At 39.8% G+C, this 12,909-nt stretch overlaps 1 protein-coding gene and 1 long non-coding RNA gene across 4 annotated transcripts in view; one reads left to right on the top strand and one right to left on the bottom strand.

Annotated features, from left to right (window-relative positions):
- Nucleotides 1-12,266, bottom strand: part of LOC138924034 (uncharacterized) — a 47,854-nt gene extending 35,588 nt beyond the window's left edge. Inside the window, exon 1 of the long non-coding RNA XR_011438572.1 lies at nt 12,132-12,266. This is a non-coding gene — a long non-coding RNA (uncharacterized lncRNA). The remainder of the gene's footprint in view (nt 1-12,131) is intronic.
- Nucleotides 1-12,909, top strand: part of HSD11B1 (hydroxysteroid 11-beta dehydrogenase 1) — a 44,639-nt gene that overhangs the window by 20,665 nt on the left and 11,065 nt on the right. The gene's annotated exons all lie outside the window — the stretch shown is intronic.

Genomic DNA, 12,909 nt, shown 5'->3' with positions numbered 1-12,909 from the left:
GTGTATAGATATGTCATCTATGGGGCCTGGAAGAAGGCCATAATGGAGATCAGAGTAAGAATCAACAACCTAAAAATTCCAGGAGTCATTGTCACCTAAATTCAAGAGATTGTGTTTAGGCAGAACCTGAAGGATTGAGACAGAACCTGCTGGACTCACCTTTGAGTTCAATGTTGTATCTACCCCCCAAGAGGGGCAAGAGGAGATTTGAACAGGGAAGAAAAGACTCCTTGATGGAGACAGTGACAGTTTAGTGCAGGCTGAGAACAATGCAATGCTATCTGTGACAACCATCGCCCCACATTTCCCCCTTGAAAAGCTGGGTGGAGCCTAAGTAGTCAAGGCTACTTAAGCCTGCTAGACGATCAATTTCATTCAAGACCCTTCCTGATGCAAACAGCAGTGTTCCACCACGATTCATGTCTTTATTACTCGCCAAGAGGTTTGAGAAGGCTTATGACAAATACACTGTATTTGGGAATATACAAATAGAAAACACGGTCTTAAGACCAGAAAAATATTAAAATGCCAAAATTAGACTCAACATAGATGCTGTGCTTAAGTTTCAAATTTGGCTCTTGAATTTTCTTAACAAAAAGAAAAAGAATAAGATTGGTACATAGATAAGATTATACTCAAAAAAAGGAAGCACTGCAGGAAACAAGTAATTTCTGAAATAAATTTCTCATAAAAGATGGTAAATTGAAGGCACAAAGTAATGGAAAGAGCAATACCCGCAACAACTTTTTTAAATGTTTCTGTGATTATAAAAGTTACACATACGTACATACTGTGAAAATTTGAAAAATGAAGAAAATATAAAGCTGAAATAAAAATCATCCATAGTCATGCCAATATTTTGGAGAATTTCCTTCCAGATAGCTATAGATATGGAAATGGGTATAGATATAAATATAGTACAGTTTATTTTCCTACTGCCAGATCTTTACATTTTACTATTTTAAAAATCCTACAATAAATGTTCTTGTACATAAATCTGTGGCTAATTTGATGATTATTTCCTTGATAAATTCTTAGCACTATATTCACTGGGTGAAATGATGGGAACATTTTTAAGGCTTTTGGTACATATTTCAAAATTGCTTTAGACAAAATGAAAAATAAAATATTAGACTTTGAAATAAACAAAAATAAAAATCAATTTAAATGAATATGAGATTCTTCCCACCCTGAGTAAATATATGAGTGCTCATCTCACACCCATTTGACAGAGTTAACAAAGCTTTCAGTGATTGACAATTTTGTCGGTAAAAGAAAGAGGTGTTTAGTAGTCATCATTTGAATCTGTTTACTTGTGAGATGGAACATGAGGGCCCTGTCCCCTTGAGAGTAATGCTACTCTGTTTTTGATTACCATTTTATCCTTAATTCCTACAACAGCACCTGGCATATTTCATTAATTAATAATGGTAATTAGTGAATGAATTCCATTTTCACGTATTTATGGGCTATTTATGTTTTTTGTTCTGTGAATTGTTTTTCCATGTCCTTGCTCCTTGAGATGTTAGCAAAACTTCTCTAACAATAAATGCAGCAAATTGAGCTCATATACAGCTTCTTGTTGTAGACTTTGACAAAGACATATCGCTGAAACACAGCTAAATATAAAGTCAATAAAGTGAAAGGTGAATTTGACATGGTGTGAACATATAGCTTTAGATGGTTGACCTTGACCCAAGGAGGAGTCCTGTTGAAAGAAGAAGTATTGATCTCACTGAGGAGAGGTCCACTAACGGTACTTCAAGAGGAGGAATGGCTGGGGAGAGAGTATAACTTTACATCTGAGAGACGTATTCTACAGATAAACTTGCGCAAGTGCTCCCCAAATGTATTCATTCATTTAATCAAAAAATTTGAATTGAGGATCCCCTCTGAGCCAGGCACTGTGCCAGGCGCTGGGACTATTGCAGTGAGGAAGAAAGACAACATCGAGCTGACATTCTAGTGGAAGCCAATCGGTACCACGCTGTTTATGGTCATAAAAGACCTGAGGGTAACTGAATATCCACCACTAGTGACAGGTTCCTAAATTGTAGTGAAATACGATGTGCATTTTTTTATTGAGGTTATGATAGTTTACAACATCGTGAAATTTCAGTTGTACGTTATTTGTCAGTCACCAAATAGATGTGCCCCTTCACCCTTTGTGCCCACCCACCCATCCCCCTTCTCCCTGGTAACCACTAAATAGTTCTCTTTGTCCGTGTGTTTGTTTATCTTCCACATATGAGTGAAATCATTCAGTGTTTGTCTTTCTCTGTGTGGCTTATTTCACTTAACATAATACCCTCAAGGTCCATCCATGTTGTTGCAAATGGAACGATTTTGTCATTTTTTATGGCTGAGTAGTATTCCATTGTGTATATATACCATATCTTCTTTATCCAATCATCAGTTGATGGACATTTGGGTTGCTTCCACATCTTGGCTATTGTGAATAATGCTGCAATGAACATAGGGATGCATAAGCCTTTTTGAATTGCTGATTTCAAGTTCTTTGGATAGATACCCAGTAGTGGGATAGCTGGGTCATATGGTATTTCTATTTTTAGTTTTTTGAGAAATCTCCATACTGTTTTCCATAGTGACTGCACCAGTTTGCATTCCTACCAACAGTGCATGAGGGTTCTTTTTTCTCCACAACCTCTCCAACATTTGTTATTTTTTGTCTTAGTTATTATAGCCATTCTATTGGGTGTAAGGTGATATCTTAGTGTCGCTTTGATTTGCATTTCCCTGATGATCAGTGATGTTGACCATCTTTTCATGTGCCTATTGGCCATCTGTATATCTTCTTTGGAGAAATGTCTGTTCATATCCTTTTCCCATTTCTTGATTGTGTTGTTTGATTTTTTTGTTGTTGATTTGTGTGAGTTCTTTATATATTATGGATATTAACCCCATGTCAGATATATGATTTGAAAATGTTTTTTCCCAGTTAGTGGGTTGCCTTTTCATTTCAACTCTGGTTTCCCTTGCCTTGTAGAATCTCTTTAGTCTGATGAAGTCCCACTTGTTTATATTCTTTTTATATATTCTTTTGTTTATATATTTTATATATTTATATTTATATATTTATATATTCTTTTGTTTCCTTTGTCCAAGAAGAGATGGTGTTCAAAAAGATCCTTTTAAGACTGATGTCAAACAGTGTACCACCTATATTTTCTTCTAGAAGTTTTATGGTTTCAGATCTTACCTTCAAGTCTTTGATCCATTTTGCGTTTATTTTTGTCAATGACATAAGAGAATGGTCTACTTTCATTCTTTTACATGCAGTTGTCAAGTTTTCCCAAGACCGTTTATTGAAGAGACTTTCCTTTCTCCATTGTATGTTCTTAGCTCCTTTGTCAATGATTAGCTGTCCATAGATGTGTAGTTTTATTTCTGGGCTTTCAATTCTGTTCCATTGATCTGTGTGCCTGTTTTTGTACCAGTAGCATGCTGTTTTGGTGACTATAGCTTTGTAGTATATTTTGAAGTCACAGATTGTGATGCCTCCAGCTTTGATCTTTCTTCTCAGGATTGGTTTATCAATTCAGGGTCTTTTGTTGCCCCATATGAATTTTAGAGTTCTTTGTTCTATTTCCGTGAAGAATGTCGTTGGGATTCTATTGAATCTGTAGATTGCTTTAGGTAGTATGGACATTTGAACTATGTTTATTCTTCCAGTCCATGTGCATGGAATGTCTTTCCATTTCTTTATGTCGTCATCTATTTCTTTCAGTAAAGTCTTGTAGTTTTCATTGTATAGGTCTTTCACTTCCTTGGTTAAATTTATTTAAAGATATTTTATTCTTTTTGTTGCAATTGTGAATGAGATTGTGTTCTTGAGTTCTCTTTCTGTTAGTTCATTATTACAGTATAGAAATGCAACCAATTTTTGTAAGTTGATTTTGTACCCTGCAACTTTGCTGTAATTGTTGATTATTTCTAATAGCTTTCCAATGGATTTTTTAGGGTTTTCTATATATAAAATCATGTCATCTGCAAACAGAAGAGTTTCACTTCTTCATTGCCTTTTTGGATTCCTTTTATTTCTTTTTCTTTCCTAATTACTCTGGCCAAAAGCTCCAGTGCTGTGTTGAATAGGAGTGGCAAGAGTGGGCACCCTTGTCTTGTTCCTGTTCTCAGAGGGATGGCTTTTGTTTTTTCCCCATTGAGTATGATGTCGGCTGTGGGTTTGTCATATATGGTCTTTATTATGTTGAAGTACTTTCCTTCTATACCCATTTTATTGAGAGCTTTTATCACAAATGATTGTTGGATCTTGTCAAATGCTTTCTCAGCATCTATTAAGATGGTCATGTGGTTTTTGTTCCTCATTTTGTTAATATGGTGTATCACATTGATTGATTTGTGGATGTTGAACTGTATATATTTTTATACATACTGACTATAAAAATCATATGTTTAAAGGAAAAGTAATTTAAAGAACAGTATATATAGTATGAACTCAACAGTGTTTAAAGAAAAAGGCTTTTACCTTTCATTTTACACATTGCAGAACTGCTTATTGTACAACGACCATGGTATGAATTTTATTAGAATAATTTTTTAAAAGAAAAGTAAGGGATAGAGTTCTATATGGTAACCAAAAATGAAATATTTCTCCTCTCTGGATTGCTTACTTCAGGAGGACAGAGATTGGACTCAATCTCACAAGTAAACAAAAAATTTCAAATGATGAAAACTAATAAAATACCCAATACAAATTACTAAATACCATAGTGGAGATGAGGGTGAGTTTTCTGCTGTTTTGGGGTGGGGGGTTTGTTTTTTTTTGTGTGCCTACAAAAATATCAATTATTGAAAACTTCATTAACTCCACAAAGTAGGTGTGAGATGGGCACCTTCATATACTCCTGGTGGGAAAGAGTGTGGTTTTTTAATTCATTAACTGGTTTTCACTATTGTTTTCAAAAGTCTAGTCCTTCATTTTTCTTTTTATCTAAAGCAATCTGGCAATATGATACATAGAGCCTTAAAAGTGTTCCCATCATTTCACCCAGAAAATATAATGCTAAGAATCTATCAAGGAGTAATCATCAGTCCAATCACAGATATATGTACAAGAATGTTTATCTAGGATTTTTTTCAACGTGTCTATGAACCTACAAGCAAAGCTACTAATGCTAAAAATAGTCAACTAACATACGCCTGAAGTCAGCCATCACAGTCAATTGAAAGTCAGAATCCAATTAATCTACCGGCATAGTCGATTTTATTATATGGGCTTTAAATTATTTAACGTTTTTCCGAGAAGTTATCTGGTTCAGGAACTCCCACGTAATAAGTGCATATAGTAAATCCTTTATTCCTAGCATTAGAAAATTATTCTTTCTTGTGCTCTCTAAATAAATAAATGTTGAACCATATTTGAAGAACATCATTTTGAAGGAGTGCCAAATCACTGGCTCACATCTGTTTCAGTCCATCCCTGGGGAGACAGCTGGCCTTATGGGAATTGCAGCTGAGAAGCCACCAGGAAATAAGACCACCCCAGGATCTCCCGGAGATAGCATGGTCATGCCATACCTGCTTCCCTCAGTACATCTGCTCCTCTTTCTTCTCTATTAGCCTCTGCTTCATTTGGTACACAGTTCGACCTGGCTGCCACAGTCCCTCTCTCAGCATAACAACTCTCAATACAGTTTTGACTTCTGCCCCATTGCCAACTCTCTTAGTCTTTCAATCTCCCAATTCCAAGCTCCCCCCAAGAAGAGGTATCTTACTGGCTCAGCTGAATTTTACAAGTCAATCCCCCAAGCCATTCATGATCACCAGCCTAGAGAGGTACAATCATTGGCCCATGTCTAATCAGAAAGGCCACAGGGAGGGCAGAATTAGGTTAGAAGCAGGGTAGGCAATGGTAGACGTGTCTGAGTCACTTGGATAATCTTCCTTAAATGTTGCTTCTGTCAGCGCGAGTTCTCAAACTTGATGGGACAGGTTTGTGTCAGGGAGCAGGAGTGGCAGCTTGAATTAGGATATCAAGACTGAGATGAGAAGGAGGTCCACACAAGGGCAGTAATGGTAGCCTGGTGTGAAGTGTCAGAGCTCAAATGGGCCTGGGGGGTGTCTATGTGGCACCTGGCATGAAGTGTCAGAACTAAGAAAGGTGAAGAGGGCATCTGCAAATAGGGCTACAATGGGGCAGCCCGATGTGGAGTGAAGAGGGCATCCGTGTGGCCTGGCACAGGGAATCAGAGCCCAGGTGAGAGGAGAAGGGCATCCACACAGAGGGCACAGAAGCAACTGAAGAATAATCACATTCAGGGGGCATTAATCAAGTAAGTAATGTATGTTGAGGATAATGGAAGCTAGGTTCTCACTGTCAATGTTACAAATACGAAAAGGAAGAAAATTCTAATGAACCCTTGTGATGTTGAATTGGAATCAGAGGTGTCGGTACAAATCAACAGTTTTTAATGTACATGGATAGATATAGAAATACAGATGTCTGTATCTATGTATGTGTGCATATATTCCCTAACTGCCCACTGAGAGGACCTGGGAGCACACTTAGCACCCGGGTCTTGGTTTCTAAATATCATTCTCCACTAAAAGGAACCAAGACTTCTTGGAGAAATTATTGAGTCCATAGCGGTGGCAGGAAAGATAGAAGATGAAGCTGAAAATCTTGTTGTGCCATTAAGTAAAGAATTGCTCAAAGAATAATAGGGACGCGTTACTAGGACACAGAAACCCTAAGGGGCTTTCACTAGCCAAATCTGGGATCACTGGGACATTCAAATAAATAATGATAATGACAGATTGTAAACCATTTTGTACAATGAGATTCCATAATGACATAAATAAGTACACGAATGAATAAATGAGAAGAGGAGGTTTTTCCATGAAGTGGAACGCCAAATGATAAATATGGAAGGAATGATGAAATTAGAAAAATCACCATTTGGCAACCATCATAGTAATAATTCACCCAGAGAGCATGAATGGATGCTAAACTTAGTGGGTAAAAGTTTAATAAGAAACACAATGTTTACATAGTCTCGAAGTACCACTGCACTCAACAGCAAAAGACAAACAACCCAATTCAAAAATGAGCCAAGGACTTGAATAGACATTTCTCCAAAGAAGACACACAAATGGCCAACAAATACATGAAAAGATGCTCAACACCACTAATTATCAGAGAAATGCAAACCAAAATCACAAGGAGATATCACCTCACAACTGTTTGGATGGCCTTTATCAAAAAAACCTAGAAAATAACAAGTGTTGGCAAGGATGTGGAGAAATTGGAACCCTTGCACACTGTTGGTGGGAATGTAAAATGATGCAGCTGCTGTGGAAAGTAGTATGGAGGTTCCTCAAAGAATTAAAAATAGAATTACCATGTAATCCAGAAATTCCATTCCTGGGTATATACTCAAAAGAATTGAAAGCAGAATCTCAAAGAGATATTTGCACCCCCATGTTCATAGCAGCATTATTCACAATAGCTAAAATGTGGAAGCAACCCAAGTGTCCATCAACAGATAAATGGATAAGTAAAATGTGGTGTACATATATATATACACACATACACACACACACACACACACATACACACACACACACACACAGACAATTCAGCCTTAAAAAGAAAGGAAATTCTGACACATGCTACGATATGGATAAACCTTAAGGACATTGTTCTAAGCAAAATAAACCAGTCACAAAAAGACAAATACTGTATGATTACACTTATAGGAGACACTTAGTATATCAAATCACAGAGATAGAAAGTAGAATGGTGGTTGCCAGAAGCTGGAGAGAGAGGAGAATGGGGAGTTATTGCTAATGGGTATAGAGTTTCAGTTTTGCAAGATGAAAAGGGCTCTGGAGATGCATGGTGGTGATGGTTGCACGACAATCAGAATGTCCTTAATGTCGTTGAAGTGTACACTTAGAAATGGTTAAGACAGTCAAAAAAAAAGTACCATTCTATAAAATACTTAATTATTACAAGGGAAAAAAGAATAATTTTACAGTGGAGAGACCTGACAGAATCAAATGATCAAAGCTAATTAACATCACCGCAAATGGAATAAATTGAAATCATGTATCACTGATGGGATGCGCAGTGAAGAGAAGACAATTACTTCTGTGATCCTGCCAAAAATGGATTGCCTGAATCAAATCATGAGGAAACATCAGAAAAATCCAAACTAAGGGACATTCATCCGAAGTGTGCTGGTAAATCTTTAACAACTAGTCCTCCAGAAGGGGAAAATAGAAAATCTGATTTGTAACATTTCTGTGGCATAAATAATCTCATGATGGCCATATCAACATGACATCAATTTGCTTGCAAAATTCATGAAAATCGAACAGTCTGTTGTCACGCTTCAGTATGAGCCAACTCCAGCATATCACCGTGTACAAAATTATTGCTAGTACTCTTCAACAGTGTCAAGGTCATGAAAGTTGAGGAAACACTGGGGAATGTTCCAGCTTGAAGGAAGCTGAAAAGTCATGACAACTAAATGCAACATGAAATCCTTGATTAGATCTTTTGCTATATATGATATTATTGAGACAAATGGCAAAACTTGAATGGGGTCTGTGAATTAGATGGCAAGGATATAGCACTGTTAATGTAGTAGGTTGAATGGTGGCCCTCAAAAAGATATGTCTACATCCTAACTCCCTGAACCCGTGTATGTGACTTTATTAGGAAACAGGGTCTTTGCAGGTATAGTTGGGTTAAGGATCTTGCAATGAGATCCTCCAGGACTATCTGGGTGGGCCCTAAATCCAATGACAAGTGTCGTTATAAGAGACAGAAAAGAAGACAGAGACAGAGGAGACGAGGAGAAGGCCATGTGAAGATAAGAGGAGTTTGCAGTGGTGTAGCCATGAGGAATGCTGACAGCCACTAGAAGCTGGAAACGGCAATGGAGGATTCTCTCTGTCCTAGAGCCTTTTCAGGGAGTGCAGCCCTGCCAACACCTTCCTTTCAGACTTCTGGTCTTCAGAACTGTGAGAAAATAAATTTCTCTTGTCTTAAGTCACCCAGCTGGTAGTAATTTATTATGGCAGGTCTAGGAAATGAATAAAGCACCTTCTTCATTTTGACGGTTATGTGGGAGAATGTCCCTATGTGTAGGAAATGCATGCTAACGTATTCAGGAGCAATGTGACAGCAGGTCAGCAATTATCTCAATTATAGGAATTCCTCTCAAATAATTCAGGAAGGCGGGGGTGGGAGGAGGTCACTTGTACTATTCTTTCAATTCTTTCAGTACTTTGAAATTATTTCAAAGAAAAAAAAATCCCCATCCTAGGTGTCTAGTGACTTGGAGGAGGTGAGGGTGGATTTTCTGGGACTTTTCACGGGTTCCATGGAGATCCCCTGAAGGAGACACCCTTGGCATGAACAGTGCTTCCTCTAGCTCACTCCTTGCAGCTGCCTCCTCAGCTCCAGGGCTTCCATCAGCCCAGCCCTCTTGACCCAGTCCACCCACCATCCCTGGGCAGATGACCCCAGGCCAGTCCCCCTCCACAGGATCCACATTTGGTCTCTGGGAAGCCTGCCGCTCGTGGATATATTTGATCCCACCATTCACTCAGCTTCGCTCTCAAGCTAGGGCAGTTCCAGCCCTGCCTTTTGCCTTTAGACTTTCAAATGTGAATCAAATACCAACCCCTAAATTCCAGGGGACAGTTGCAAAGGTCTCCAAATAATCCTCTTGAAGTCGCTTTCCTGTGGCTAAGGTGAAGGGAGTGCAAATGCTGCCCCTGCCCTTTGGTGGATCAACAGACAGACAACTCTCCCTTCTGCAAGCACTATTTAGGCTGGATGGATGTGAATGATTAGGTAATGCTGGCAGAACTGGTTTGGGCCCACCCTTTAACTGTGGGGGTTCTTAGAATCTATTCTTGCCTTGGGAGCTGTGCTGACGCTCTGAGACAACAGGAGGAATCACGTGTCATAGACCCCATACGTGCACAGAAACACTCTTGCCAAAATCAGCTTCTGAAATTTAGTAAGCAGTTTTATCTGACTTATCTCTGCAGCATTTTGTGCTATTTCAACACCATACTCTCCTCCCTTGTCTTCGGCCAAAACACTCCCCTGGGTTTCCTCCAGCTGCTCTGACTGCCCCTTCTCAGGATTTTTCATCTTCCCAATCTTTTTGTTGGATTCCTCAGGATTCTTTCCATCCTAAACCCTCTTCTCTTTTCACTCAACATACTTTCCCTGGGCAATCCCATCCATTCCCCTTGCTTCAATTATCTTCGGATGTGAGTTGTCTCAATACTTATGACAACACCTCAGGTTCTCCAAAGCCTAGAGTAGAAGATGGGTTTATCTTTAGAACTCGACTCCAGTCAAACAACTAAAGAGTTTAGACCATGAGGGTCCTGACTGAAAAAAGATTTTTAGGAAGAGCTGAAAAAGGGGGGCAGGATCCAGGATGAGCTCCCAGCCTCGAGGCTGTGGTGGCCTGGTGAAGCTCAAGTTGGGGCACGCTTAATGGAAGTTATGGCGCATTTGCCTGGGGTCACTTTGAAAGTCTGAAGGCATGCAGGCAGGAATGAAGCTTTTCAATCCTGTACTTTCTTTCTGAGCTCTCAATTAAAGCAGTTTAAAATCTTCCTTTGAAATGGAAACAATTTTAAAATCTCAGCAAGGCAGTTGGGGCTAGAGGGCGTGGAATGGATGAACAAAAGCACTGAGGCCTGCTTTTGACCTCTTCTGCTCAGCTAACAAGCTCTGGCACACAGCTAACCTGCCAGCCCTCTGCCTCTTGCTGTTTCTGCAATGGCTAAGTCTCAGCGTTTCTGGAACAGAGCTAATTACAAACCGTCTGTCCCATTTGTCACCAAGTCTGCGCTCTTATTTGTCAGACTCCATGTCTCATATTTTGCTTCAGATAATATGGGTACCATAGCTCTGTTTCTTTGTGGTCTAAAACTTCCCAGTAGAGAATTCTAGCTGCTATATATGTATTCTGCCGTGATACTTCCATTCCCCCCACATAAACCAAAACTTGACCTTGAGCACAAGCACTCAGGCTCCTAATCCCTTCACTTTCATGACTGTTTCATGCATATGAAAACAGCCCATTTCTTTATTTATTCATTTGGTTTAACTAAGCTCATACTATGGCATATTTGTTAACTGGTAGTTGAACAAACGGATCTTGCAGGGTGCAACCAGGAAACAACTTTATTTCTTCCTTCAGACCTATTCTATGGGTGAGCTCTTCCCTGCACTTGGATGCCATCTAGAGCAGATGGCAACACTCTAGGATAATAAAAGATTCTCTGGCTGCTTCCAGTCTCAAGAAAGGGCTCACTTCAGTAATTAAGATGTCTAGTCACATGTAATCTAACTAACTAAAGCTTCCTCTCCGCATCAAGCTCAAACCTGCTGTGGTAGGAAACCAGGCATAAGAAAGAGGGATGTGTTCAGCCTTTCCTCCCCTTCTTCATCTCCTCCTCACTCACCTGGCTCTCTGTAGCCTCTCTTGTGTAAAAGAAAGAGGAAAACGCAGGGAAGAAGAGAAGTTCAGGATAGGAAAGTCTTTTTGTGTTTTGTTTTGTTTTTTCCATTCATTTGTTTATTTTCAGATGTACATCATAATATACTTCGAATTCTGTGGAGATTACATCATGTTCACCAGCCGAAAACTAATTATAGTCCATCCCCTCACATGTGAGCCTAATCACCCCTTTTGCCCTCCCCCCTCCCCGCTTCCCCTATGGTAACCACCAATCCAATCTCCAATGCTATGTGTTTGTTTTTATCTTCTACTTATGAGTGAGATCGTATGGTATCTGACTTTCTCCCTCTGACTTATTTCACTCAGCATAATACCCTCAAGGTCCATCCATGTTGTCACAAATGGCCGGATTTCATCATTTCTTATGGCTGAGTAGTAGTCCATCATGTATAAATACCACATCTTCGTTATCCATTCGTCCCTTGATGGGCACCTAGGTTGCTTCCAAGTCTTGGCTATTGTGTATAATGCTGCAATGAACATAGGGGTGCAAGTATCTTTATGCCTTTGTGTTTTCAAGTTCTTTGGATGAATACCCAGCAGTGGGATAGCTGGATCATATGGTAGATCAGGATAGGAAATTCTTACCTGGCTGGCACCCAGCTAACACAGCATTGGTCTCCTCTGGCCATGGTGCATGTTCAAAGCTCATGCTCTCTGGGATGGGTGGATGCCCACATTTGACTCTTGCATTAGGTGCTTCCACGGATTCTCTGGAGGCCCCTGCTGAAATATTGGTAGTTCTTCCTGTGACTTGGGCAACAGTTGCTTATGTTACGTCCCTCAGGCCCTGGGAATACAGGCGATTATATTCATCACTTCAGGCTGTCCTTTGGGGCAGGATTGGAAATGACTTTGGGGGAGAAGGAAGAGACAAGCCCTAGGACAAGGCCTATAGAGTGTTGAACATAGTGCGGGCTGGATTTCAGGCCCCCCAGAGACAGAGTTCCCTTTTGGATGACACCATTTGCACTAGCACTGCAGTGGCCTTGCCCATAACCAGAACCTCTCAGTTTGGGTCAAACTCCAGTCCTTGATGCCCCTCAAACTCCTGGAACAATCTCTCCATGAGGTGCCCTTGAAGTTCCTCACACAAGGATTGACTCGAGGAGAAGCCCCCACCCCTTCTTCTTGGAAGACCACTGGGACACTGCTCATTTCCTTGCCCTAACTACCATCCTCTGGTCTCTTCACCTTCAGCTTGGGATAGTTGAGGATCTATGTGTTGGAAACTCATTTTTGTTTTTGTGAAGTTTTTGTTTGTTTGTGTTACCACATCCTACATAGGTGCACAGGCAGTCTGGAGCCTCCCTTCAGGATATGGAGGCATTTGCCAATTACTATGTTCTCAGCTTTTGAACCTCAG

The sequence above is a fragment of the Equus caballus genome, chromosome 5, assembly GCF_041296265.1.
Source record: "Equus caballus isolate H_3958 breed thoroughbred chromosome 5, TB-T2T, whole genome shotgun sequence".
Taxonomy (NCBI): Eukaryota; Metazoa; Chordata; class Mammalia; order Perissodactyla; family Equidae; genus Equus; species Equus caballus.
The sequence above is the reverse complement of the archived record's forward strand: the minus strand, read 5'-3'. Positions and strand labels throughout refer to the sequence as shown.